Source organism: Pelophylax lessonae (assembly GCF_965119305.1).
Source record: "Pelophylax lessonae genome assembly, chromosome: 10".
Lineage (NCBI taxonomy): Eukaryota > Metazoa > Chordata > Amphibia > Anura > Ranidae > Pelophylax > Pelophylax lessonae.
Window position 1 is genome coordinate 133,081,619 of NC_138777.1, and position 26,286 is coordinate 133,107,904.

General features: G+C 40.9%; 1 protein-coding gene and 1 pseudogene across 8 annotated transcripts in view; one reads left to right on the forward strand and one right to left on the reverse strand.

Moving 5' to 3' along the window:
* Positions 1 to 26,286, forward strand: part of NRXN2 (neurexin 2) — a 2,537,771-nt gene that overhangs the window by 368,410 nt on the left and 2,143,075 nt on the right. The gene's annotated exons all lie outside the window — the stretch shown is intronic.
* LOC309565531 lies at positions 31 to 7,966 on the reverse strand (annotated as a pseudogene). Its single transcript has 3 exons — positions 7,461 to 7,966; positions 7,000 to 7,257; positions 31 to 1,168 (listed from the first exon to the last, which is right to left on the reverse strand). The product of its transcript is annotated as an uncharacterized misc_RNA (transcript).

Here is a 26,286-nt window from a genome sequence, read left to right on the forward strand (position 1 = left end):
TGACCCCCAACCTTATACATAAGGGTGGGGTCACCTAGAGTCTGTAAATAGCACTATGTGCCCCCCCGGGTATGTTGGCTGTGTTCTTGCTGTAAGTATACATGTCCTACACATAGATATGATATTAGGGATGCATTGAGCACAACAGCACAACATAATGATACCCACAGTCACCCCCACTAAGGTCATTAGTATCCCTTGGAAAAATGCAGTTCCAGGCAACCACCCAAAAAACCAGTCCCACCAATTGCTACTGATATCTTCCTTAATTTCCTTTGCTAATTCACTTAATGTTTTGATATGACTTTGTATGGATTTTGAATGGTCACTCAAATTGAAACAACACATACCCTTGAAAGAATCACATCCCATGTTGTGCTTCAGCAACAGATAATCAATGGTCAGCCTATTTTGTAATATTGCCTGTCTAGTGCCCTGGAGATCCATTAATAATTCAGTCAGAGCACTAGATGTGTGGTTGAGCCCTTTTGCAAGAGCACAGGCGACCTTACTCAGTTGTCTGTGATTTTCTGTAGCAAGGCCTGGGACTCCAACTAGGGATATGGCCAAAGAAATATATTCAGCTTCAGAGAGCAAATGTACTGCTGAGTCACAGTTGCTTGGGAGAATGTACCCCAAAGATCTAGGGGACCGTGAGTGGGCAATTGATTGTTTTGGGGGTAGAATTACTGAGAGCCGTGAAAGAGTGCATGGACCCCCTGTTATATTTCCTGGGATATATGTCCAACTATGAGTCCCACATGATAGTAGCCATCCCTTAGGGAGCTGGACATTCTTGACATAACTGGGTTGCATTATTGTATGAGTGCATGTCATATTATTGGCAACTGACTTGCACAGACGAGATTCTAAACAGGTGACGTTATATTCTAGGGGGTATGTAGACTGGCGACTTGGTTGTGTGCACATAGGGATATAGCTTCTATTTCAGGTCATGTTGTAACATACCTCAGCGGAGGTTACATATCCTGTATCTAACTCTACCATTGTTTCTGTGAGTGAATATGAGGATCTGTCACTACGATAAGCATATAGATTTGGATGAGTGTATACATCAGTGTCTTCTATACTTGAGTCAGCCCACACCCCACTATAATAGACTTTTAAAACATTAACTGGGGTAGGAACAGCTAGCAGGTGTAATGTTCTGGTACCTCTGGTACCCCTATTCCACTTTCCACTTCAGTGTATGCGTCCCACCATTCTCTTCTGGTAGGTGCGCATACACCTTTAAGACCGATGCTGTCATCACTGAGCGCCGCAGAGCGGCTATTTCAACCGCCGGTGTTCTCACTCACATGTTCGTTCAATGTGCCTTGTTGCTGACCTGCCTTGAAGCTCATATGCTTGCAAGCGTACCTCGCTGTCGGAACCTCGCTACTGATCCCTGTATCCCGCTACCGGATCACTCGCTCATACCGAACCTCTCTACTACTGCTTGCTATTAGTGATAAGTACCCCGCAGGGGAATCCTCCATAACCTTCCTTCTAAGCTTACACTATCTAGCTCTGCATATTAAGGACTGTTACTATCATCTGCACTAATTAGATTGCTAGCTCTTGAGCCTACTAACATCTATCCTTGCACTGGGTTAGTCTCTCCTGTATGTCATCTGCTATCTTACCACCTACTACCATACATGATTGCTAACCTATCTGCATCCTACCTGTTACCATCTATGCTCTCATGAACATTTCTCTCAACTGCTGCTCACCTATTGTCACTGTTCATACCTGTCTCTTCAGCTCATCACCACTATACTGCTATATACATCTATCACTCCAGGAACATCTTATTGAGTGTGTATATTTGTATGCTGAATCAGACAGACCACAGTGATGAGTCTTGGGAGTTGGAATTGGTATTTCAACGTATCTCTACATGACTGCTGAGTGGAGTTTTTCTGCAGCTGCAAATCCATCTTGTTTCAGAAAACGCAGGAGCGTTACAGATTGAACGAACCAAAAATGGATTCAGCAGATTTACCCACTCAAGTGACACAATTAAAACAACAAGTGACTGCGTTAATACACACTCTTACTGAATTAAAAGAAGACAATCAGGCTCTGAAGCAGCAGGTAACCCGTCTATCACAACTTGCCACTGCTCAGCCCCCTGAACCCAAAATAAATCCTCCTCTAGTGTTTACAGGTGATCGCAAAAAAATTAGTGAATTCAAAAACGCCTGTCAGTTACTTTTCTTGCTAAAACCTCGTACCTACCTTACTGATCATATCAAAGTCTGTACTATTATTTCATACCTAACGGGTGATCCACGGGCCTGGGCAGACTCTCTCTTTGAGAAAAATGATCAGCTTCTCAACTCCTATGCTTTATTCCTAGCGGAACTCGCTAGTCTATATGATGACCCCAATAGGCAGAGTACTGCCGATATTCAATTGAGGTCCTTGAAACAAGGTAGGAGACCTGTAGAAGACTTTGTAGCAGAGTTCAAAAGATGGACCCTTGATTCAGGGTGGAATGATACATCTCTGAGAACTCAATTTAGACTCGGCCTATCAGAAGCCGTTAAAGACGAGCTCGCCCGAGCGGATTTACCAGACACCCTGGATGCTTTGATACAACTCAGTATCAACATAGACAGGAGGCTGCGAGAAAGAAAGGCTGAAAAAATGGGAATGCCATTGTCCAGTCCTTTTCGGATTTCGGCTGTTGACCCTACTCCTATGGAGGTAGGAACCATACGCCCACCTTTATCAACTACTGAAAGAGCCAGGAGACGATCCAGTAATCTTTGCTTGTACTGCGCATCCCCGGATCACGTCTGTCCCCTTTTCCGCAAAAAAGAGGGTGAGTGTTCACATGTCCTCCTAGGGGGATTGACAACTTCATTTACTAACCCTTATCTTTTTGTTCGTTTGACATTGCAGTGGGACCAGACTAGGATTACCACTAAAGCCATGATCGACACAGGATCTTGCGGAAATTATATCGATATACGTTTTGCTACTTTAAATAAAGTACCTATTATTTCAAAACCTAAGCCTGTCTCTGTGAGTCTTATTAACGGTATTCCGTTATCTTCTGGCCCAATCACTAATCAGACACAAGCACTCCTAGTCACCACTAACGAGTCTCATACGGAGACCACTACCTTCGACCTATTATCTTCGCCCCATTTTCCCATTGTTTTGGGACTTCCCTGGTTACACACACATCAACCAACCATAGATTGGAAGAAACGGACCCTAACCTTCCTCTCTTACTATTGCGAGAGTACGTGTAACCTCCCGTCTTATGGCAAGATCCTGTCTGTGGTGTCAGATGAGATTGCACCACTATGCTATCAGGATCTGTCCGAAGTTTTTCTTGAGAAAAATGCTCAAGTACTGCCTCCCCATAGGGATTATGATTGCACTATTGATCTACTCCCAAATAGTAAATTGCATTTTGGTCATGTTTATCCTCTTTCACAGGATAAACTTTCCCATCTCAAGGAATACTTGGATGAGAATTTGACAAAAGGTTTTATTAGACCTTCCACTTCTTCCACAGCTGAAGGACTTTCTTTTGTCCGCAATAAAGACTCAAGTCTCAGGCCTATTATCGACTATAGGCAATTGAACGCCATTACAGTAAAAGATCGCTATCCTTTGCCGCTTATCCCTGAACTCATTGAACAAGTGCGTGGAGCTACCTACTTTTCAAAATTGGACCTGAAAGGGGCATACAATCTAATCCGAATCCGTGATGGAGATGAGTGGAAGACAGCATTCAGAACCAGATACGGATTGTTCGAATATCTTGTAATGCCATTTGGGCTATGTAACGCTCCCGCAGCCTTCCAACGATTCATAAACGATATCTTTAGAGACTTACTTGATGTCTGTGTTGTTGTATATCTGGACGATATACTTATTTATTCACGATCCTTGTCTGAACATATAAAACATGTAAGACTTGTGTTATCCAGATCACTCACACACAATCTATACGTGAAACTAAAAAAATGCTTATTTCATAAAGAAGAAGTATTATTCCTAGGATACATCATATCCAAAACAGGAATCAAGATGGATATGAGTAAGATATCCTGTATTCAGGATTGGCCTATCAACCACCCGCAAAGCACTACAGCGATTCCTTGGATTTTCAAACTTCTATAGAAAGTTCATCAAGAACTTCTCTGCCATTGTGAGACCTCTCACACAACTCACAAGTATTAAGAAACCATTCAAATGGTCAGATGAAGCAAATGAAGCTTTTCGCTTGTTAAAAACAAGCTTTACCTCTGCTCCCATACTACGCCATCCAGACCCATCCCTCCAATACATTCTGGAAGTAGATGCGTCAAATATGGCAGTAGGAGCAGTACTCTCCCAACGACCAACGAATACTTCACCACTCCATCCAGTCGCCTTCTTCTCTAAATCTCTAAGCAGCCCAGAGGTGAATTACCCAGTGGGTGAAAAGGAACTGCTTGCTATAAAACTGGCTCTGGAGAATTGGCGACATCTACTTGAAGGCACCCGATTACCAATACTCATATATACAGATCATAAAAATCTTCAATATCTTCAGACTAACAAAACCCTCTCCCACCGGCAGGTACGATGGTCACTATTCTTCCTAAGATTTAACTTCCTAGTGACCTACACACCTGCAGACAAGAATAAAAAAGCGGATGCGCTATCACGATTAACTGAAGATAATTGCTCCGAAATCCCTTCCGTTCCTATAATACCCTACAAGCGTATTATTGGGGTTGTCCGTTCCTTGAAGGAAGAGATTCTACACAGTATAGGTTTGGATTCACCTCCACCACAACTAAGTGCTGATGCAGAAGGCTTCCTCTACTACAACGACAAACTCTACATACCCCCTACTATGCGCACCAAGATCTTGGAATTGTCACATGATGTGCCTATGGCAGGACATATGGGTATGACAAAGACCCTTAATTTGCTTACCAGGCAGTTTTGGTGGCCTGATATGAAGACATCTATACAAAAATTTGTCTCTTCATGCAACCTCTGTGCCAGGTCCAAAATTGACACTACAAAACCATCCGGTCTACTATGCAGTCTACCAATACCCCAGACTCCATGGGAAGTTGTGTCCTTGGACTTTATAGTACAACTACCACCTTCCAAAGGATTTAATACCATTTTAGTGTCAGTGGACCATCTGACAAAGATGGCACATTTCGTTGCTATTCGCAGACTACCTTCGTCCAAACAAACAGCGGAACTACTGATGAAACATGTCTTTAAGTTACATGGAATTCCAAAAACTCTTTTGTCTGACTGTGGATCACAATTCATCTCCAAGTTTTGGCAAGAACTATGTCACATACTACGAATTGAGCGAAAGCTCACTTCTCCCTACCATCCTCAGACCAACGGACAGACTGAAAGAGTCAACCAGTGCATCGAGCAATATTTACGTTGCTACACATCATACCTACAGGATGATTGGGTGGATCTCCTCCCTCTGGCAGAATTTGCCTACAACAACGCAACCCACAGTACGACCAAACAGAGTCCGTTCTATTTGAACTATGGGTTTCATCCCACTATTCTTCCACCACGCATCCTTCCATCAAGTAACCCAGTAGCCTCAGACTATCTTACCCAAATAAAAGACTCTCTGGGTTTACTTAATGCTACCATCTCACACGCTCATAGTCAACAAAAAAAGTACTATGACCTTCGTAGAAGACCTTCTCCTCAGTATGCTATTGGGGACCTCGTTTGGCTATCAACAAAAAACTTAAGATTAAAGATCCCTAGCAAAAAGCTTAGGCCTCTGTTCTTGGGACCCTTCCCAATCAGGAAACTTATTGGAAAGGCTGCAGTACAGCTCACATTACCAACAGACCTCAAGATACATCCCATCTTCCATGTGTCGCTACTGAAGCCCCATGTTCCTGACCAAGGAATAAGGCCTACCATCCCACCTCCACCTCCTGTATAAGTTGAAGGCGGAGAAGAATATGAGATAAAGGAGATTCTGGATTCTCGTATCCACAGAAGAAGACTCCAATATCTAGTACGATGGAAGAACTATGGGCCCCAAGACGACACCTGGCTGGATACCTCTGATATACATGCCCCTAGGCTGATTCACAATTTTCACGCAAAATACCCGGAAAAAACAGTTCTAGAGGCCTTCCGGAGCCGGCCTTAAGGGGGGGGGGGGTACTGTAATGTTCTGGTACCTCTGGTACCCTTATTCCACTTTCCACTTCAGTGTATGTGTCCCACCATTCTCTTCTGGTAGGTGCGCATACACCTTTAAGACCGATGCTGTCATCACTGAGCGCCGCAGAGCGGCTATTTCAACCGCCGGCGTTCTCACTCACATGTTCGTTCAATGTGCCTTGTTGCTGACCTGCCTTGAAGCTCATATGCTTGCAAGCGTACCTCGCTGTCGGAACCTCGCTACTGATCCCTGTATCCCACTACCGGATCACTCGCTCATACCAAACCTCTCTACTACTGCTTGCTATTAGTGATAAGTACCCCACAGGGGAATCCTCCATAACCTTCCTACTAAGCTTACACTATCTAGCTCTGCATATTAAGGACTGTTACTATCATCTGCACTAATTAGATTGCTAGCTCTTGAGCCTACTAACATCTATCCTTGCACTGGGTTAGTCTCTCCTGTATGTCATCTGCTATCCTACCACCTACTACCATACATGATTGCTAACCTATCTGCATCCTACCTGTTACCATCTATGCTCTCATGAACATTTCTCTCAACTGCTGCTCACCTATTGTCACTGTTCATACCTGTCTCTTCAGCTCATCACCACTATACTGCTATATACATCTATCACTCCAAGAACATCTTATTGAGTGTGTATATTTGTATGCTGAATCAGACAGACCACAGTGATGAGTCTTGGGAGTTGGAATTGGTATTTCAACGTATCTCTACAAGACTGCTGAGTGGAGTTTTTCTGCAGCTGCAAATCCATCTTGTTTCAGAAAACGCAGGAGCGTTACAGCAGGCAGGTAGAGAACAAATCATTAGAATTGTAGTGATCAGAAAGGCAAAAGTCAGAAGAGTTCAGTATGTTGGTAGCAATAAACATCCATATGTTGTCCTTTGTGTCCAATAAACTTGACTTTAACTGTAAAGTGGAGACATAAATGTCTCGTGTCTCTCTCCTTTCCTGGGGTGAGGAAGGGCAAAATGAGGAGAGGTTCTCAGGGTGGTGAGCACATGTTGCCAGTAACCAGACAGTGGCTACTAGTGTTGAGCTTGCTGTAAACAGTACCACTGCTGCAAAAATGGGAAGTTTTACAGGAGTAGGGGTGTCCGTTGGCATTGTACCAATGTGTCTGTCTGGATCCAACTGGAATTCGTCTGGTGCGCGTCACAATCTCCGGTCCGTCGTCGTGGGGTCCAGGGGTGGGGCTTCCATCTGTCTGGATCCAACTGGAATTCGTCTGGTGCGCGTCACAATCTCCAGTCCGTCGTCGTGGGGTCCAGGGGTGGGGCTTCCTTCAGTCGCGATGCGTGGATCCAAACCGGGGAGTCGTCTGTCAATACCGCTGTTCTGGTCACTGCTTGAACTGTCGCAGGAGGTCCGTAGGGCGGGTCTAATGACTTCAGCTTATGGAGGGCCTTCACTAGGACTCTGTCTCCAGGCTTGAATGGGTGGGTCGGTGCACCTGTTGGCAAAGGAAACGAGAGCGAAATATCACCATAATCACTGTTTAATTTTTCAATTAATTTTGCCACATATTCCTCTTGTATCTGCTGCAAATCTCCAGGAATGAGAATTAACGGATTCTTTGTCCATGGAGTTGGGAAGGGTCTCCCCATCAAAATTTCAAAGGGAGATAGCTTAGTTCTTGGGTCTGGAGTCATTCTGACTTCAGCAAGAATTGCAGGTAAGTACTGGTCCCACTTATGGTAGGTACCTTCAGTTGCCTTCCTCAGTTTGTCCTTCAGTGTGCGATTCATTCTTTCAACAACACCTGCACTCTGGGGGTGGTACGGTATGTGGAACTTCCAATCTATAGCTAGTTGCTCTGCTATGGACTGTGTTACCTTTGCTGTGAATGGGGTCCCATTGTCAGAACTGATCCTGACTGGGCATCCCCATCTGGGAATGATTTCTTTACACAAAATCTTAGCTACAGTTTTTGCATCCTCTTTCCTAACCACAAACGCCTCAGGCCATCTGCTGAATCTATCCACGATTACCAACATGGTTTTACACCCATTTGTTGCCTTCGGCATATGTGTAAAATCAATTTGCAATTCCTGAAATGGCCCTTGTGGGGGTAGCAAGTGTTCATGGTGGCCTACTTTTTTCCCTTGAACATTGTTCCGAGCACACGTGAGGCATCTTGAAATCATACTTTCTACAATTTGCATTAGATTTTCTGCACAAAACCTTTTACTGACTTCCTGCATTGTTTGCTTAAGACCTTTGTGACCTATACCATGTATTTGCAGTATAAGAATGGGGGCTGCTATTTTGGGAATTCCTACCACTCCTCCCTTTGACCACAGACCATTAGCGTCTTTGGTCAATCCTTGGGACTCCCAATAATTAATGTCTGCTGGTGTTGCAAATATTTGGAGTTGGGACAGCATGATGTTATTTTCAGGCGTGAGCGGTACCAGTGGGTCATTTAGTAAAACTTCAGTTGCATTGTTTTGTGTGACTCGAGAAGCTGCTTTTGCATGCTTGTCTGCCAACCTGTTTCCCTGGGCAACTAGTGACATAGAAGTTGTGTGCGCTTGGCACTTAATTACTGCAATGGCCTCTGGGAGTTGAATTGCTGCAAGGAGGTTTGCAATGAGTTGTGCATGTGCAACTGGCTTACCAGTTGCTGTCGTGAATCCTCTATGCTGCCATATTACCCCAAAATCATGACATACTGAAAATGCAAATCTAGAGTGTGTGTACAAGTTTACTCGCTTGTTAGCCATGATTTCGCAAGCTCTGGTGAGTGCGATTAACTTGGCAGCTTGTGCTGATGAGGCAGCGGCTGGCATGGCTTCAAGGACTTTATCGGGCAATTGTACCACTGCATAACCAGCATGAAATGTGTGATCATCTGGTCGGGTGCAGGAGCCATCTACAAACACATCCTCTGCATCAGGAAAGGGAACACTTTGCAGGGTGGGGCGGGGGCTGGTAGCTATGTGAATACGTTCTGCACATTCATGTTGTTCTGATATCTCATCTTGTGGCCCCTTGAATCCTAGGAGAGAGTTTAAGAACAACATTGGTGCAGTAGTTGGCGCACAGTAGTGAACCTGGAGCCCTGGGGTGGTGGTCAGAATAACATCATATCCTGCCACATGTCCTCTCACACTCCTTGATACTAAATTGTTTTTTTCCTATGCTGAGATCACCATTGAGGTATTTGTAAATCGCTATAATGTCCCCTCTCAGGCATCTCTTCTCCAGGGAGAATAAATCAAGCGCTTGCAAACGCTCCTCATTATTAAGTCGCTCCAATCCCCTAATCTGTTTAGTTACCCTTCCCTGGACTCTCTCCAGTTCCAACACATCCTTTCTGAGGATTGGCGGCCAGAACTGGTCAGTGTACTCCAGATGTGGTCAGACCATGGTTTAATAAAGTGTCAGGATTATAGCTTTATCTCTGGAATAAATCACCTTTCTTATGCATGCCAATATTCTGCCGACTTTGCCGACGTTATCATTTTTTCCACACAAAGCTTTCTTTTTATGGTATTTAATCACCACTGGGGTTTTTTATTTTTTGCTAAACAAAGACCGAAAATTTTAAAAACATTAAAAAAAACAACCTTTTTCCTTCTTCTGTTATAAAACTTTGCAAATTTGTTTTTCAATGGACACTGATAGGTGGCACTGTGCACTGATGGGCAGTGCTGATGGGCACTGATAGGTGGCACTGATAGGCAGCAATGATAGGTGGCACTGATTGGCAGCACTGATGGGCACTAATTGGCAGCACTGATAGGTACCATTGGGGCTGCACTGATCATCAGGACACTGATGATCAGTGCCCTGATTATCAGTGTAGATGTCCCCTGTCACACTTCCCAGCTCCCCTTCCTTCAGCTATAACAGTGCGTGAGGAAAATAATGCTGATAACCGGCAAGTATGTTGGACACAGATGATCATGTGGTAAAGGGCTGCTGTGATTGTCTGTTTACCCTGTTCTGTGATCAGCTGTGTCCAAAGCTGTGTTTGAATATTGGGTCGCAGCAGTCTTTATTAATATTTTTGACATGGAATGCAGAGGATAAATAATTTAACCAAAATGAAATAAGATTTTTAAACTAGGAAATATTTTTTAAAGCTGTAGCTGTTTTACTTTATTATACAGTACTGTGCAAATGTTTTAGACAGGTGTGAAGAAATGCTGTTCATTAGGAATGCTTTAAAATATATATATTTTAATTGTGTATTTTTATCAATTTACATAATGCAAAGTGAGTGAACAAAAGAAAAAAATCTAAATTAAATCTATATTTGGTGTGACTACCCTTTGGCTTCAAACCAGCATCAGTTCTTACAATTGTACACTTTTTACACAGGATTACATTCAGGTGTATGATTAACCAATTATATCAAGCAGGTGCTAATGATCATCAAGTTCATGTGTAGGTTAAAACAAGGTCATTAACTGAAACAGAAAAAAAAGTGTGTAGGAGGCTTAACCACTTAAGCCCCGGAAGATTTTACCCCCTTCCTGACCAGGGCCTATTTTGCGATTCGGCACTGCGTGACTTTAACGGGCAATTGCGCGGTCGTGCGACGCTGTACCTAAACGAATTTGATGTCCTTTTTTTCCCACAAACAGAGCTTTCTTTTGGTGGTATTTGATCACCTGTGCGATTTTTTGATCATGCGCTATAAACAAAATTTTTTTTAACATTTTAGACAAATTTGTTTTAGGCTACCTATGTTTGGTAAAAAAAATCGCAAAAAGCATATTTTGATTGGTTTGCGCAAAAGTTATTGCGTTTACTAACTAAGGGAAAGATTTTTTCTTTTTTTTTTTTTAACGAGTAATGGCGGCGATCTGCGATTTTTTTTTTGCGGGACTGCGACATTGCGGCAGACAGATCGGACCCTTGACTGACATTTTTGACACTTTTGGGGTTACCAGTTACATTACTACAGTAATCAGTGCTATACACATGCACTGTTACTGTAAAAATGACACTGGCAGGGAAGGAGTTAACTTTATTTGAGAGGGAGGGGTTAAGTGTGTCCCTAGGGGGCGTGATTCTGTGATTGGATGTGGCTACTGGTGCAAGAACAGAGATCAACGGTCCTACATAGTAGAACCGTGTGATCTCCATTCTTACACTGTTTACATTAGCCGCCTGCCTTTCTCCCGCTCTAACGGACGATTGTGAGTGCCCGGCGGACATCGGGTCCGCCAGTCAACACGCGCGGGGGGAGTCGGTGAGCGAGCGGGAGCGCGCCTCCAGCGGCGCGCGTTCGCTCCCTAGAGCCTCACAGGCTAGCGACGTAGACCTATGTCGCTTTGCCTGTGAGGGGCTGACTGCTGACGTAAATCGTCGTTAGGCAGTCGGCAAGTGGTTAAAAATGGATTAGGAACAGCCAATTATCAGCTAATAAGGTGAGGTTGTAGAAGACAGTTTCATGTCACATGTCGCACACCATGGCAAGACAGAGAACAGCAACAAGACCCAAGGTAGTTATAATACATCAGAAAGGTCTTTCTTAGACAAAGATTTTTTTTTTTTTAAGCTGACTGGACTTTCAAAATGTGCTGTTGAAGCTATTTTGAAGTGGCTGGCTGCAGAAAGGTAATGCAGCAGATGAAAGATGCATCATGCTTACTTCCCTTCAATATCAAAACATGTCCAACAGTGCCATCAGCACAAAACTGGTGGACACCAGTGGAACACGGGTACACCCATATACTGGTGGGGGACCGGCAACGCATGCTTCCTGAACACCTTTGCAGCGTTCTCCTTCCTCTGCTGAGAAGACCGGAGAATAAGTCCTCTCCAGGATAATGAACCTTGATGCCTGTTTTTATCAGCTTAAATGTGAGTGTTTTATTGGCTTTCTACATTAAAGCATTACCTGTGTTTCATACGTATTGCACCATGAGGAGTTTTTTCTTCTTTTATGTGCTACTGGTGAACTTACTGAGTCCATTAGAGGACTGACTGGTATCCATAGAGGCATTTCCTGTGGGAGGAGTTTATATGTTTGTCTACCTAGTGAGAAAGGAGCCAAGTTCCTGTTTAAGGCATACAGAGATCCCTGTAATGGGGATCACCCATTTCCGGTAAGAGGCCACTTATACTGGGGTTTGGTGGAGGCTACTCTTTCTGAGTTTCATCACCCTTATCTTGGACCTCTTACGGGACTCCTTTTCTCCTATGGACTTTCGTTTTATCTGTGATCACCATATTGAGCGCTGCATACCCTGTTTTTATATTTGTTTGAGGTTGCGGTACAACAACTCTTATATGCTAGCAGCTGATACTGTGATCTGAGTTCCCGATTTGATTAAGCGCAGTATAATCTGTTTTTATTTTTACACCCATATACTGTCCAAATATGTCTGACCAGATGTGGTCCTCATGGACGAATCGCAGCCAAAAAAACCTCACCTCCAACATGGAAAAAAGGCTAAGTGACTCAGCTATGCACAAAAACATATGAACCGGGATGCAGAAAATGGTAGCAGGTGCTCTGGACTAATAAGTCAAAATTTGAACTCCGCAAGCAATAGTGAAGTATGATGGAGGTTCTTTGAAAGACTAGGGCTGAATTTCTGTAAATGGAGGTGGAGATTTCGTCATCATGTCCTCATCGATGAGAAAGACAGATAAATACAGAATCTCACAAAAGTGAGTACACCCCTCACATTTTTTAAAATATTTTTCATATGACAACACTGAAGAAATTACACTTTGCTACAATGTAAAGTAGTGTGTGTGTACAGCTTGTGTAACAGTGTAAATTTGCTGTCCTCTGAAAGTAACTCAACACACAGCCAATAATGTCTAAACCACTGGCAACAAAAGTGAGTACTTCCCTAAGTGGAAATGTCCAAATTGGGCCCAAAGTGTCAATGTTATGTGGGGCCACCATTATTTTCCATCACTGCCTTAATCCTCTTGGGCATGGAGTTCACCAGTGCTTCACACATTGTCACTAGGGTCCTCTTACACTCCTCCATGAGGACATCATGGAGCTGGGGGATGTTAGAGACCTTGCACTCCTCTACCTTCCATTTGAGGATGCCCCACAGATGCTCAATAGGTTTTAGGTGTGGAGACATGCTTGACCAGTCCATCACCTTTACCCTCAGCTTCAGTAGCAAGGCAGTGGTCGTCTTGGAGGTGTGTTTGGGGTCGTTATCATGTTGGAATACTGCCCTACGGCCCAGTCTCAGAAGGGAGGGGAACATGCTCTGCTTCAGCATGTCACAGTACAGGTTAGCATTCATGGTTTCCTCAATGAACTGTAGCTCCCCAATGCCGGAAGCACTTGTGCAGCCCCAGACCATGACACTCCCACCACTATGCTTGACTGTAGGCAAGACACACTTGTCCTTGTACTACTCAGCTGGTTGCTGCCACACACGCTTGACACCATATGAACCAAATAAGTTTATCTTGGTCTCATAAGACCACAGGACATGGTTCCAGCAATCCGTGTCCTTGGTCTGCTTGTCTTCAGCAAACTGTTTGCGGCTTTCTTGTGCATCATCTTTAGAAGAGGCTTCCTTCTGAGGTGATAGCCATGCAGACCAATTTGATGCAATGCGAAGTGTATGGTCTGAGCACTGATAGGCTGACCCCCACCCCTTCAATCTCTGCAGCAATGCTGGCAACACTCATACGTCTATTTTCCAAAGACAACATCTGGATATGATGCTGAGCACATGCACTCAACTTCTTTGGTCGACCATGGTGAGGCCTGTTCTGAGTGGATCCTGTCCTGTTAAACCACTGTATGATCTTGGCCACCATGCTGCAGCTCAGTTTCAGGGTCTTGGCAATCTTCTTATAGCCTAGGCCATCTTTATGTAGAGCAACAATTCTTCTTTTCAGATCCTGAGGGAGTTCTTTGCCATGAGGTGCCATGTTGAACTTCCAGTGACCATGAGAGATGAGAGCAATAACACCAAATTTAACACACCTGCTCCACATTCACACCTGAGACCTTGTAACACTAACGAGTCACGTGACAATCGGAAGGGAAAATGGCTAATTGGGCCCAATTTGGACATGTTCACTTAGGGGTGTACTCACTTTTGTTGTCAGTGGTTTAGACATTAATGGCTGTTTGTTGAGTTATTTTGAGGGGACAGCAAATTTACACTGTTATACAAGCTGTACACTCATTACTTTGCATTGTAGCAAAGTGTTGTGTCTTCAGTGTTGTCAGATAATATTTAGAAAAATGTTAGGGGTATACTTACTTTTGTGAGATACTGTAAATAATATCCATAATGCCATATCATCAGGGAGATGTGTGGTTAGCCCCAGATTTATTCTGCAGCAGGACAATGACCCCCAAACCTACAGCCAATGACATTAAGATCTATCTTCCGTATAAAGAATAATGAGTCCTGAAAGTGATGATTTGGTCCCCAGAGAACCCAGATCTCAACATCATCAAGTCTGTTATGGGATTACATAAGGAGACAGAAGGATTTGAGGCAACCTACATCCGCAGAAGGTCTGTAGTCAGTTCTCCTAGATGTATGGAAGAACCTACCTGCCGAGTTCCATAAAAAACTGCGTGCAAGTTTACGAGAAGAATTGATGTTGTTTTAAAGGCAAAGGGTGGTTAACCAAATATTGATTTAATTTGGATTTCTCTTATGTTTATTTACTTTCCATTTTTTTATTGATAAAAATAAACTATTAAAGGATAAATTCACCTTTTATACTATGTTACATATTACACCCGTATTTAGGGTGTAACATGTAACACAATACTAAACCAGCAGCCCCCGAACCCCATGTGGCAGCATGCAGAGAATCTTTCCCCCACACCTGCTGTCACAATTGAAAAAGAGTGTGGCTGTACAAGGTTCCACCCCCTGGCTGCATCAATCATTCACAGGGCTCTGTAAATGAAAGAACTACAACTACCACCAACCATTGCGGCTGACGGCTTGTAGTCTTCAATGAACTGCAAAGGGCGCTAGTGAGTACTCTAGAAGTAGATTGATTCTTCCTGCCATTCAGTAGCTGCATGCCTGTACAAGGTGTACCGGCAGGCAACTACATTGACAGTCTGCAGGATCCTGACACTGCACCTGCGATCTGCTGATCATGAGTTCAATGCCTAATAAAAATGCAAATTTCTTTACCTGCAACAAGATGTGCATTTATTATGTTTTTCAAAAAGGCGAACCTAGAATTTAAAAACTTCTTTCTGAAAACATTCTTACTTTTACAGCATTTCTTCACATCTGCCTAAAACTTTTGCAAAGTACCATATACGTGTGTGTGTGTCAGCAATTACTGTATTTGGAAGCTTTTATGATGTAGCAGCACTGGGAGTATGTCAGGAATTAAGCAAAGTCATTTGGATTGGGTCAAGCTTTTTTAATATCCCCCAAACAGTGACCCTTAGACCTCTATACATCCGCTAATCCTGTTTCATACATTGTAATAATATGTTTGCAAGCATGAAATCTTACTTTATAAAAATTCTTGTGAGCGCCGCCATCTTTGTCCTGGATCGCCGAGTCCATTGTGGGGAAATGCCTGCCCTGCTTCCTGGTTGTAGTGGGCGGAGGCCGGTGAATCCAGCGTGAAATCTTGCACATGCCCAGTACTATGCGATCTGCATAGTCTTTGTTTCCATAGGGACGGCAGCGTGGAGGGAGTTGCCGCCCCTATAAAGCCATTATCCGCCTCCCGGAAGATCACTGAGCATGCAGGAGAGGAGAGAGATAGGAGCAGACCGAGAGAGAGAGGAGCAGACCGAGAGAGAGAGACTGTGTGAGCGAGTTACCAGCACACGGCCTTTATAATAGACACAGGTATGTGTCATTTTGCTTGTCTAACTGCACAACAGAGTTTAAAGGGGACACCTACTTAAATTATGATGTTGTTAAAGGGGGCACCTTCTTATATTGTGCTGTTGTTAAAGGGGGGCACCTACTTATATTGTGCTGTTGTTAAAGGGGGCACCTACTTATATTGTGCTGTTGTTAAAGGGGACACCTACTTATATTGTGCTGTTGTTAAAGGGGACACCTAATTATATTGTGCTGCTGTTCAAGGGGGCACCTACTTATATTGTGCTGTTGTTAAAGGGGGCTCCTACTTATATTGTGCTTTTGTTAAAGGGGGCTCCTACTTATATTGTGCTTTTTTTAAAGGGGGCACCTACTTATATTGTGCTTTTGTTAAAGGGGGCACCTACTTATATTGTGCTTTTGTTAAAGGGGGCACCTACTTATATTGTGCTGTTGTTAAAGGGGGCTCCTACTTATAGTGTGCTTTTGTTAAAGGGGGCACCTACTTATATTGTGCTTTTGTTAAAGGGGGCACCTACTTATATTGTGCTGCTGCTAAAGGGGGCACCTACGTATATTGTGCTGCTGTTAAAGGGGGCACCTACTTATATTGTGCTGCTGTTAAAGGGGGACACATACTTATATTGTGCTCTTGTTAAAGGGGGCACCTACTTATATTGTGCTGCTGTTAAAGGGGGACACATACTTATATTGCGATCTTGTTAAAGGGGTCACCTACTTATATTGTGCTGTTGTTAAAGGGGGCACCTACTTATATTGTGCTGCTGTTAAAGGGGGACACATACTTATATTGTGATCTTGTTAAAGGGGTCACCTACTTATATTGTGCTGTTGTTAAAGGGGGCACCTACTTATATTGTGCTGTTGTTAAAGAGGACACCTACTTATATTGCGCTGCTGTTAAAGGGGGCACTTACTTATATTGTGCTGTTGTTAAAAGGGGACACCGTCTTCAATTACAAATTGTTTAAAGGGGACACCTGCTTCTAACAGTACTGTGATTAAAGGTTGCACCTGCTTTAAAATTTACTGTGATTAAAGGGGACATATACTTTTTTTTTTCTTTGTCTCCATTTACCACACCCCAAACACAAACCTCCACACCCCACCCCCACCATCACAAAAAATACCAAACACACCACACCCCTCTCCCTCTTCCTTGTTTTTCCCTGTTTTATTCATGAATTACAGTGATTTAAGGGGTCACATGCCTCTAAATTTTTATGTGATTAAAGGGGTCACCTGCCTCCAAATTTAGTGTGATTAAAGTGGTCACCTGCCTATAAATTTACTGTGATTAAAGGGGGACATATACTGGTTTTATTTTTTCTTTTGTCTCCATTGACCACACCCAAACACAAACCTCCAGCATCCCACCCCCACCATCACAAAAACAAACACCTCACACCCTCCCCCTTAATTTTTCCCTGTATTTTTCGTGAAATACATTGATTAAAGGGGTCATCTGCTTTAAAATTTACTGTGTTGAAAGGGGGACATATACTTTTTTATTTCCTCTTTGTCTCCATGTACCACACCCCAAACACAAACCTCCACACCCCTCCCCCAAGGGCTCAACTGCTTCTATTACTCTTTTTAAAGGGGGGACCTGCCTATATATGCAATGTTGTTAAAGGGGGGGGAACATGCCTATATATATGCAACATGAAAATGTTAAAATGTGCAACTTTTTTATAATACCATTAACAAAAATGGAAGGAGAAAATCCATCCGGCAGCGGTTCCAGGAAGTCTACTTGGGAGGAGAGAGTAAGCATTACTTTTACATATATAATTTTTTTTTGTTTTATAGAACAAAATAATTGATATTGTTAATGACTTGTACGATAAAGTAAACATGCTAGAAATGTATTTTCAAAACAAATTTTATTATTAATATAAAATTACATTCAAAGAAAGAAACAAATTGTGCAGTACACATCATATCTATAATAAAAATTTAAACAAATTTTTTTTTCTTAATAATACATTTTTTTCAGTTTTTAAATTTTATATTTTTTTTTATTTTTCAATGTTTTAATTTTTAATTTTTTTTTTTAAACTGAGCAAAATGTTGATTGATGAAATATGGAAGGAATATCCACCAATCGAACAGGATCCAGCATTTCCTGTGAATCCTGCAAAGAAAATTTGCCAGCACACATCTGAAAGTGAAGAGGATGGCGACACATCTTGTCTTGGCAACAAAGACTGGTGCAAGTGTGGAAACTGCATTCCAATGGCCACTCCAGTGGAATCGGTGTGCTGCCAGGAGATCAACGAGGTGGAGGGCAGCATACCAGAAGGTGAAGACTGCATAACCGAGTGCGAAAGCTTCAATATTTTCTGCACCAATACGAAAATTGTCAAAGTGAACAGTATAGCCATTCATCTTGATAGTCCCCCTTCTATAGACCCTGAAAACAACAGGTATAAATTAGAATTCAAATATATTACAAATAAATTATTTTTTGTTTGGATATCTTTTAAATAAAATATATTTTTTAAAAACATGTAAAGTTCTTTATAAATGGTCGCTGTGTAAAATATTTATCCAAATTTTTTTTTCTCTAGGTAAATTACATTCCATGTTTCAGCAATTTAAAATTAAATAGAAAATATTTTTTATTTACTTGAGTCCTAATTGGTGCAATTTTTTTTTTTTTTTTAGGAGACTACGTAAGACTGCTTATCGGACTTTCATTGTGTGGATATACGGCCACTTGGGAAAGGGAAACTGTAGAGTCATTCCTTCATGTGCAGTGAATGCTGTCCATAATGCTTTTCCAGATCCTGATGATTCCTATGTTGGTTTTTTATGTAGCAATGACTTTGAAGCTTCAGAAATGGAGTAGTTATTCTTATTTGTTATAATAAATTGTTTGTTGATTTCAAATAACAACTTTCTATTTATTTAGTGCTCTGTAATCTCTGTCATGAGTATAGGCATCACTTTCCATTGCACCCAAAGGATGTCCATTTTAACATTGTAATCCCAGCATAGTTGTCGACATTACTTTAATTTTAAGTTGTCAAAAAATTTAAATATTTTAATTTTAAATATTTTTTTTCATATTATTATAGGTAGGAAGTGTTTAGGGGGTGTGGGTAGGTGGTGTGTAGTAATGTAGTGTAGGTAATGTTTAGGGGGTAAATAAAATGGAAGGTGATGGCGCTGCTTATTTTATAAAGTGCAAATAAATATAAGATGTTTGAATATACAATGTTAAAACATAAATATGATTGAGGAATAAGTAAATAGATAAAGGTAAAAAATCAATAACCAAGTAAAAAGATCAAACGTATGGTGTTGTAAGGGATATAAAATAATCTAAAAAATTTTTTTAGAGGTACAGTGGGTACGGAAAGTATTCAGACCCCCTTAAATTTTTCACTCTTTGTTATATTGCAGCCATTTGCTAAAATCATTTAAGTTCATTCTTCTTCCTCATGAATGTACACATAGCACCCCATACTGACAGAAAAACACAGAATTGTTGACATTGTTGCAGATTTATTAAAAAAGAAAAACTGAAATATCACATGGTCCTAAGTATTCAGACCCTTTGCTCAGTATTTAGTAGAAGCCCCCTTTTGATCTAATACAGCCAGGAGTCTTATTGGGAAAGATGCAACAAGTCTTTCACACCTGGATTTGGGGATCCTCTGCCATTCCTCCTTGCAGATCCTCTCCAGTTCTGTCAGGTTGGATGGTAAACGTTGGTGGACAGCCATTTTTAGGTCTCTCCAGAGATGCTCAATTGGGTTTAAGTCAGGGTTCTGGCTGGGCCATTCAAGAACAGTCACGGAGTTGTTGTGAAGCCACTCCTTCGTTATTTTAGCTGTGTGTTTAGGGTCATTGTCTTGTTGGAAGGTAAACCTTCGGCCCAGTCTGAGGTCCAGAGCACTCTGGAGAAGGTTTTTGTCCAGGATATCCCTGTACTTGGCCGCATTCATCTTTCCCTCGATTGCAACCAGTCGTCCTGTCCCTGCAGCTGAAAAACACCCCCACAGCATGATGCTGCCACCACCATGCTTCACTGTTGGGACTGTATTGGACAGGTGATGAGCAGTGCCTGGTTTTCTCCACACATACCGCTTAGAATTAAGGCCAAAAAGTTCTATTTTGGTCTCATCAGACCAGAGAATCTTATTTCTCACCATCTTGGAGTCCTTCAGGTGTTTTTTAGCAAACTCCATGCGGGCTTTCATGTGTCTTACACTGAGGAGAGGCTTCCGTCGGGCCACTCTGCCATAAAGCCCCGACTGGTGGAGGGCTGCAGTGATGGTTGACTTTCTACAACTTTCTCCCATCTCCTGACTGCATCTCTGGAGCTCAGCCACAGTGGGTTCTTCTTTACCTCTCTCACCAAGACTCTTCTCCCCCGATAGCTCAGTTTGGCCGGACGGACAGCTCTAGGAAGGGTTCTGGTCGTCCCAAACGTCTTCCATTTGAGGATTATGGAGGCCACTGTGCTCTTAGGAACCTTAAGTGCAGCAGAAATCTTTTTGTAACCTTGGCCAGATCTGTGCCTTGCCACAATTCTGTCTCTGAGCTCTTCAGGCAGTTCCTTTGACCTCATGATTCTCATTTGCTTTGACATGCATTGTGATCTGGAAGGTCTTATATAGACAGGTGTGTGGCTTTCCTAATCAAGTCCAATCAGTATAATCAAACACAGCTGGACTCAAATGAAGGTGTAGAACCATCTCAAGGATGATCAGAAGAAATGGAAAGCACCTGAGTTAAATATGAGTGTCACAGCAAAGGGTCTGAATACTTAGGACCATGTGATATTTCAGTTTTTCTTTTTTAATAAATCTGCAACAATGTCAACAATTCTTTGTTTTTCTGTCAGTATGGGGTGCTATGTGTACATTCATGAGGAAGAAGAATGAACTTAAATGATTTTAGCAAATGGCTGCAATATAACAAAGAGTGAAAAATTTAAGGGGGTCTGAATACTTTCCGTACCCACTGTATATAAGAGAAACAACCACCAGAGGGCGTAATAAAATTGCAAGATATAACAGTAAATAAGCTTGTGTATATGCCCAAAATAGAAATAAAAAATATAAATATATGACAATACTAAATGAATCGATAAAACTTCTAAAAGGTGTTGGTTCCGCAAGTGATAATATAAATAATAGTGAATAAATTAAATGATAAATAAATAGTGAAAAAGTGATAAATGTGCGGGAAACTTTTATGCACGGGATGGGTGTGCAAAAAACAGTTGGTATAAAGTGCAACAAGAGGTGATAGCAAATCAATGAATATATCAAGGTGGATCAAAAATTGAATGAATGTGCCAAAAAATTAATTATTTTGCGGGTGGATAAAAAGGTGCGGGAAATCTATTTGTGCAACGTGCAAAAAAATGTGGTATTAAATCAGTCCATATAATAAAAATGAGTCCATAAAGTAGTGGTGATAACAAAAATATAGGTGAACAGGATGTCTTACGGTGACCCCCAAGGTGGGTGACTGGTGAGTGGTAAAGTGGCCCCTGGTAGAAAGACCTACTCACCAGATGTACCCACCCCACACAGGGGTATAGAGCGGGTACTGAAGAGGTGTCTTTTAATCCTGGCTCTGTGTAGTAGTTCCCTTCCTAGGGGAGATGTGATATGGGGTCCGGAGTATCCTAAGTGGGGTCCGGTAGTGGGGTCCTGTGTTAATGTTGTGGTATTCAAAGCCTCGTGGGTAGATCGGGTATGGCCACTCAAGGGTATATGGATGGAAGGATCATGGAAAAAGAGAGCTCGATAGTGTATTATCGTTTTGCTAAAAAGTTTAATATTAATTCCAGCAGCAAAATGGGTACTCACATATACAAAATGAAAAAACAGCGAGGTATCAGCATCCCGGAACGCAATGCGTTCCAACTAGAGACCGGAACCGGAAGTGACGTGACGGCGCTGTACGCGTTTCGTCATGTGATGTCTTCTGCAGCCTCAATGTTTAGGGGGTGTGGGTAGGTGGTGTGTAGTAATGTAGTGTAGGTAGGTGTGTATATATATATATATATATGTGTGTGTGTGTGTGTGTATATATGTGTGTGTGTGTGTGTGTGTGTGTGTATGTGTGTGTGTGTGTATATATATATATATATAGTGTAGTTATTATATTGGGGTTTGTGGTGTGTATTTAGTAGTTATATAGTGGTTTGTGGTGTGTATTTAGTAGTTATATAGTGGTTTGTGGTGTGTAGTTATTAGTTATAAAGTGGTGTGTAGTTAGTAGTTATATAGTGGTGTGTGGTGTGTAGTTAGTAGTTATATTGTGTATATATCTAGTTTTTAAATTGTAAATTACTCACCACACATCATGTTTTCAAATGTGGAAATTTTGTACGATGTTCCTGGATGGCAGTAGAGGTTTCTGGTCTTTCTTCAGCTGCTATATTGCATGGTATTTCTTTATTTTTGGAAATCCATGTCGAATGAACAGTTCCACAAATTAATCTTATCATGTCCCCTAAAATTGGTATGACATGTGTTAAAGTCATTTTTTCATAGACCTGTCTGGCAATCCATTTTTTCCGACCACGTGGAAACTCCAGGTTCATCCGTTGTAATTGCACTGTTTCGCCGGATTCCATTTTTTTTCTATTAGGGCAGGTCTTCTTACTATATTTTTGTTGTGGCATAAAGCTGCCACTTTTGTCCGAGCCTCCATAGAGTCAAACCTGTAATGAATTATTTTTGGTCTATATTTTAGCATCATGCTATGGAATGTCTCCAGGTCTCCGGTCTGACAAAAATACGTAAGATGAGGTATGTCCTTCAGGATTTGGGGATCCTTGACTATGTCAGATAGGGCATCATATGCTGGGCTCTTCTTTTTAATCCATTGAAGATCCTCGGATTCAGCAAAACTGGCATCATGTAGGCACGCATACTCCTCCTCTCCAACTTTCCATGTATGTACGTTTATGACATGATGCAGTATTGACCCCCATCTTATTTAAAAAAAATCCCCATCTCCTTTGGACGTACGGCTGCACCAATAGAAATGGTTGAGAATTGGCCCAATCCACGGTGTAAGTGGTCGGTAGGTCTTTTTTTTGGTCAATTGCAGCAATTTTCTTTTTATATTTTTGACATAGTGCCAAATGTCAAATTGGTGCTTGATATGTTGATAACGTGGACCACTTAACAATTTCCTAATTCCAGTATGGCGATCTGTGCCAATAAAATGCATTTCCAACTGGTTCTCCAGTATTCTGTCTAAGCGTTTTATAAAGCCCAATTTCTCCATGGCGACAGACGAAGTTGTCTGTGTGACCTGCACCACTTCCAAATCGACAATTTTTTTTGATAATCTGTCCATAAATGTATATGTACAATATTTGGCAGAGAATCCGGGACTATCGCATTGTCCATCGCCCACCAGGAACAATGGGTTTTCCTTTACCATGCGCCGGACCTCTTCTTGCTCCTTTTTCCAGGGAATGTCTATAGCTGGAAATACAAACCGTTGCTGGTTGCTATGAAACGTTGATTTTCCAAACATAACAATTCCAGCATAATCACATAGTTCCTTAAATTTTGCATAACTAGATCCTGAAAGAACTAAAGATCCAGCAACAATGAGGTTTCCTGCGGCAATTTGCTTTATTTTTGGTTGACTCTGCCACAGATTTAAATGATGGTCTGATTGGCATATGGAATGGACAATTACCATGGATCCCACATGTTTTTTTTATCAAGTTTAGCAATCTGAGCTGAGCAACTTTTATGTGGACATCTCATTGCCATTAAGATATGGTCAAGGCAACTTTGAAAGACAATGATTTTTTTTTCCTTGACTAGTGTTGTAGGATCTTGACATGGTACGCCTTGACTTGCTAACAATTCATCAAGCTCTAATTTTTCGGGTGTTTCACATTGAGAAATGTGAAAGCTGGAGTCCTGCTCATACTTTAATTTCCTTTTATTTTCATTGAACATGCTTGGGAGGGGTGAATCACTCCCTGACTCATTCTCCGGCAAGAAATGTATAGATGTTGCTGCAGAAGAAGATGGACCTTCACTGTCCATAGATTGGACAGGGACCTTGCATTGCGATGAAGAAGGAAATACCTCTTTCTGAGGTGTGGACTCATGCAGAGGCTGTAAAAAATATGCAAATTCTTTGACATAGGGGTGATCAAGAACTATTCTTTGCTCCTTTGCTATTTTTAAATAGCTTTCCTCTGATTTATCCCATTCTAATTCAAAGTCAACAGTTTGGGTACTCGCATCAGTGCACTGTGTCATCTTCTGTGTGGACCGATGACAAGCACATGTACACTGAGCTGTGCATGGTTCACCACTTATGTCTTCAGTCCTTCTTCTTTTCGACAGTCTTTTTTTCCAGCTTTCATCAGAAACTTTACTTGAACTTGTTTTTGGGAAAATTGTTGGAACTGCATTTGTCTGCAACACTTTTTGTGTACCTTTCATGACGTAACAATCCCTCTCGAAATGCATGGAACAGATTCTAAACTTGTCTCCTCTTCGGTCTTCCATAATCAATTTAGTAAACTCAGGAATCATGTTTTTATCCATTCTAGCATTTTCTAACCACACTTGGATGCGATTAGGTTGTTTTGGAAACAAATGTAAAGAAATATTGGCTGGTGTGGATTTACGTCCGGTGCCATAACCGCATGTCTTGACAAAGCAATTCGGCATTTCTATAATCGACAAAGTTTGTATTAGATAGTTTTGACAATGCATCTCTTCGTTGTGACACTGACCTAAACATAGAGCTTGGTGTTTTCACTTTCCGTCACAATCCCTTGTCAAAATTCAATGGCTTAATGAATTAATAATGTTTACTCTTAGTCCATAATGCAAATAAAACTGGTTTTATTTAGATTTTAAATAATTAGCTTTCTGAGTTTTTGTGGTGGTGGGGTGTGTAGTTTTGTGTGTTTGGGGTGTGTTAAATGAAGACCGACTTTTTTTTGGTATGTCCACCTTTTAAATTACGTTAAATTAAGAATCAGGTTCCCTCTTTAATCAAACTTTTTTTTGGAAGCAGGTGCCCCCTTTAATCACTGTAAATTTACAAGCAGGTCATCACTTTAATCACAGTAAATTTAGAAGAAGGTGCACCCTTTAATACTAGTAAATCTAGAATCAGGTAACCCCTTGATTCACAGTAGATTTATGAGCAGGTGACCCCCTTTAATCAAACTAATTTTATAAGAAGGTCAACAAAAAGGTCGCAAAGTTAAAGGGGGACAAATACTTTTGCAAAGCACTGTGTTATATATACTATCACTAATTTTTTATATGTACAAATTTTTGTAAATAATAACACGTAATTTGTAAAAAGTTTTAAAAATGTATTTTGTGCCTTTAATTTAATTGCAATACTAATAAAATATTGTCAATTATATGTCATGGTTTTTGATTTATTCTTCTTGGTAATATATCCCTGGTGTGTGTATGTGTGTATATATATATATATATATATATATATATATATATATATATATGTGTGTGTGTGTGTATGTATATATAAATATCATGTCATGTGTATATGTAAATACACATACTCATATATACTCATATACACATATACACATACTCATATACACATATTTATATATATATACATACTCATATATATACTCATATACGCATACTCATATATACTCATATAAATACTCATATATACTCATATACATACACTCATATATACATACTCATATACACATACTCATACATGTGTATGTGTGTGTGTATATATATATATATATATATATATATATATTTTACACACATTATTGATATTTTTCAAGATCGATATGTGTATACGATCTTTTAAAATGTTATGTAGACAAAAACATTGCAAAGGGTGCTGTTACAATACATAAAGATAGAGAACATGTAAAATTACAAAACGCACAACAAGAATTTGTGAACATATAATAATTTTATTTATTATATAATTTCTAAATTTATTATATAGACATTTAAAAATAACACTAGAATTACATTAAAGATAAAAGACATAAAAAAATATGAAGAAAGAAAACAAATACAAAGAAAAAATAATTCATAAATATTAATAAATAAATGTATTTCGTTCTTAAAATAAACAGTTGATAATCTGATAAAAAATAAAAAGAAAAAATTAAAAGTGAAATATAATGTTACTTATATTACTGAATAAAAATTAAAACAAATTCTCTATTATTTACCTGCAGTGGTGTATTACAATCAGTGTATGCTGACGTGAAAAGCGTGTCTCCCTCCAAATCTGAAAATAACAGC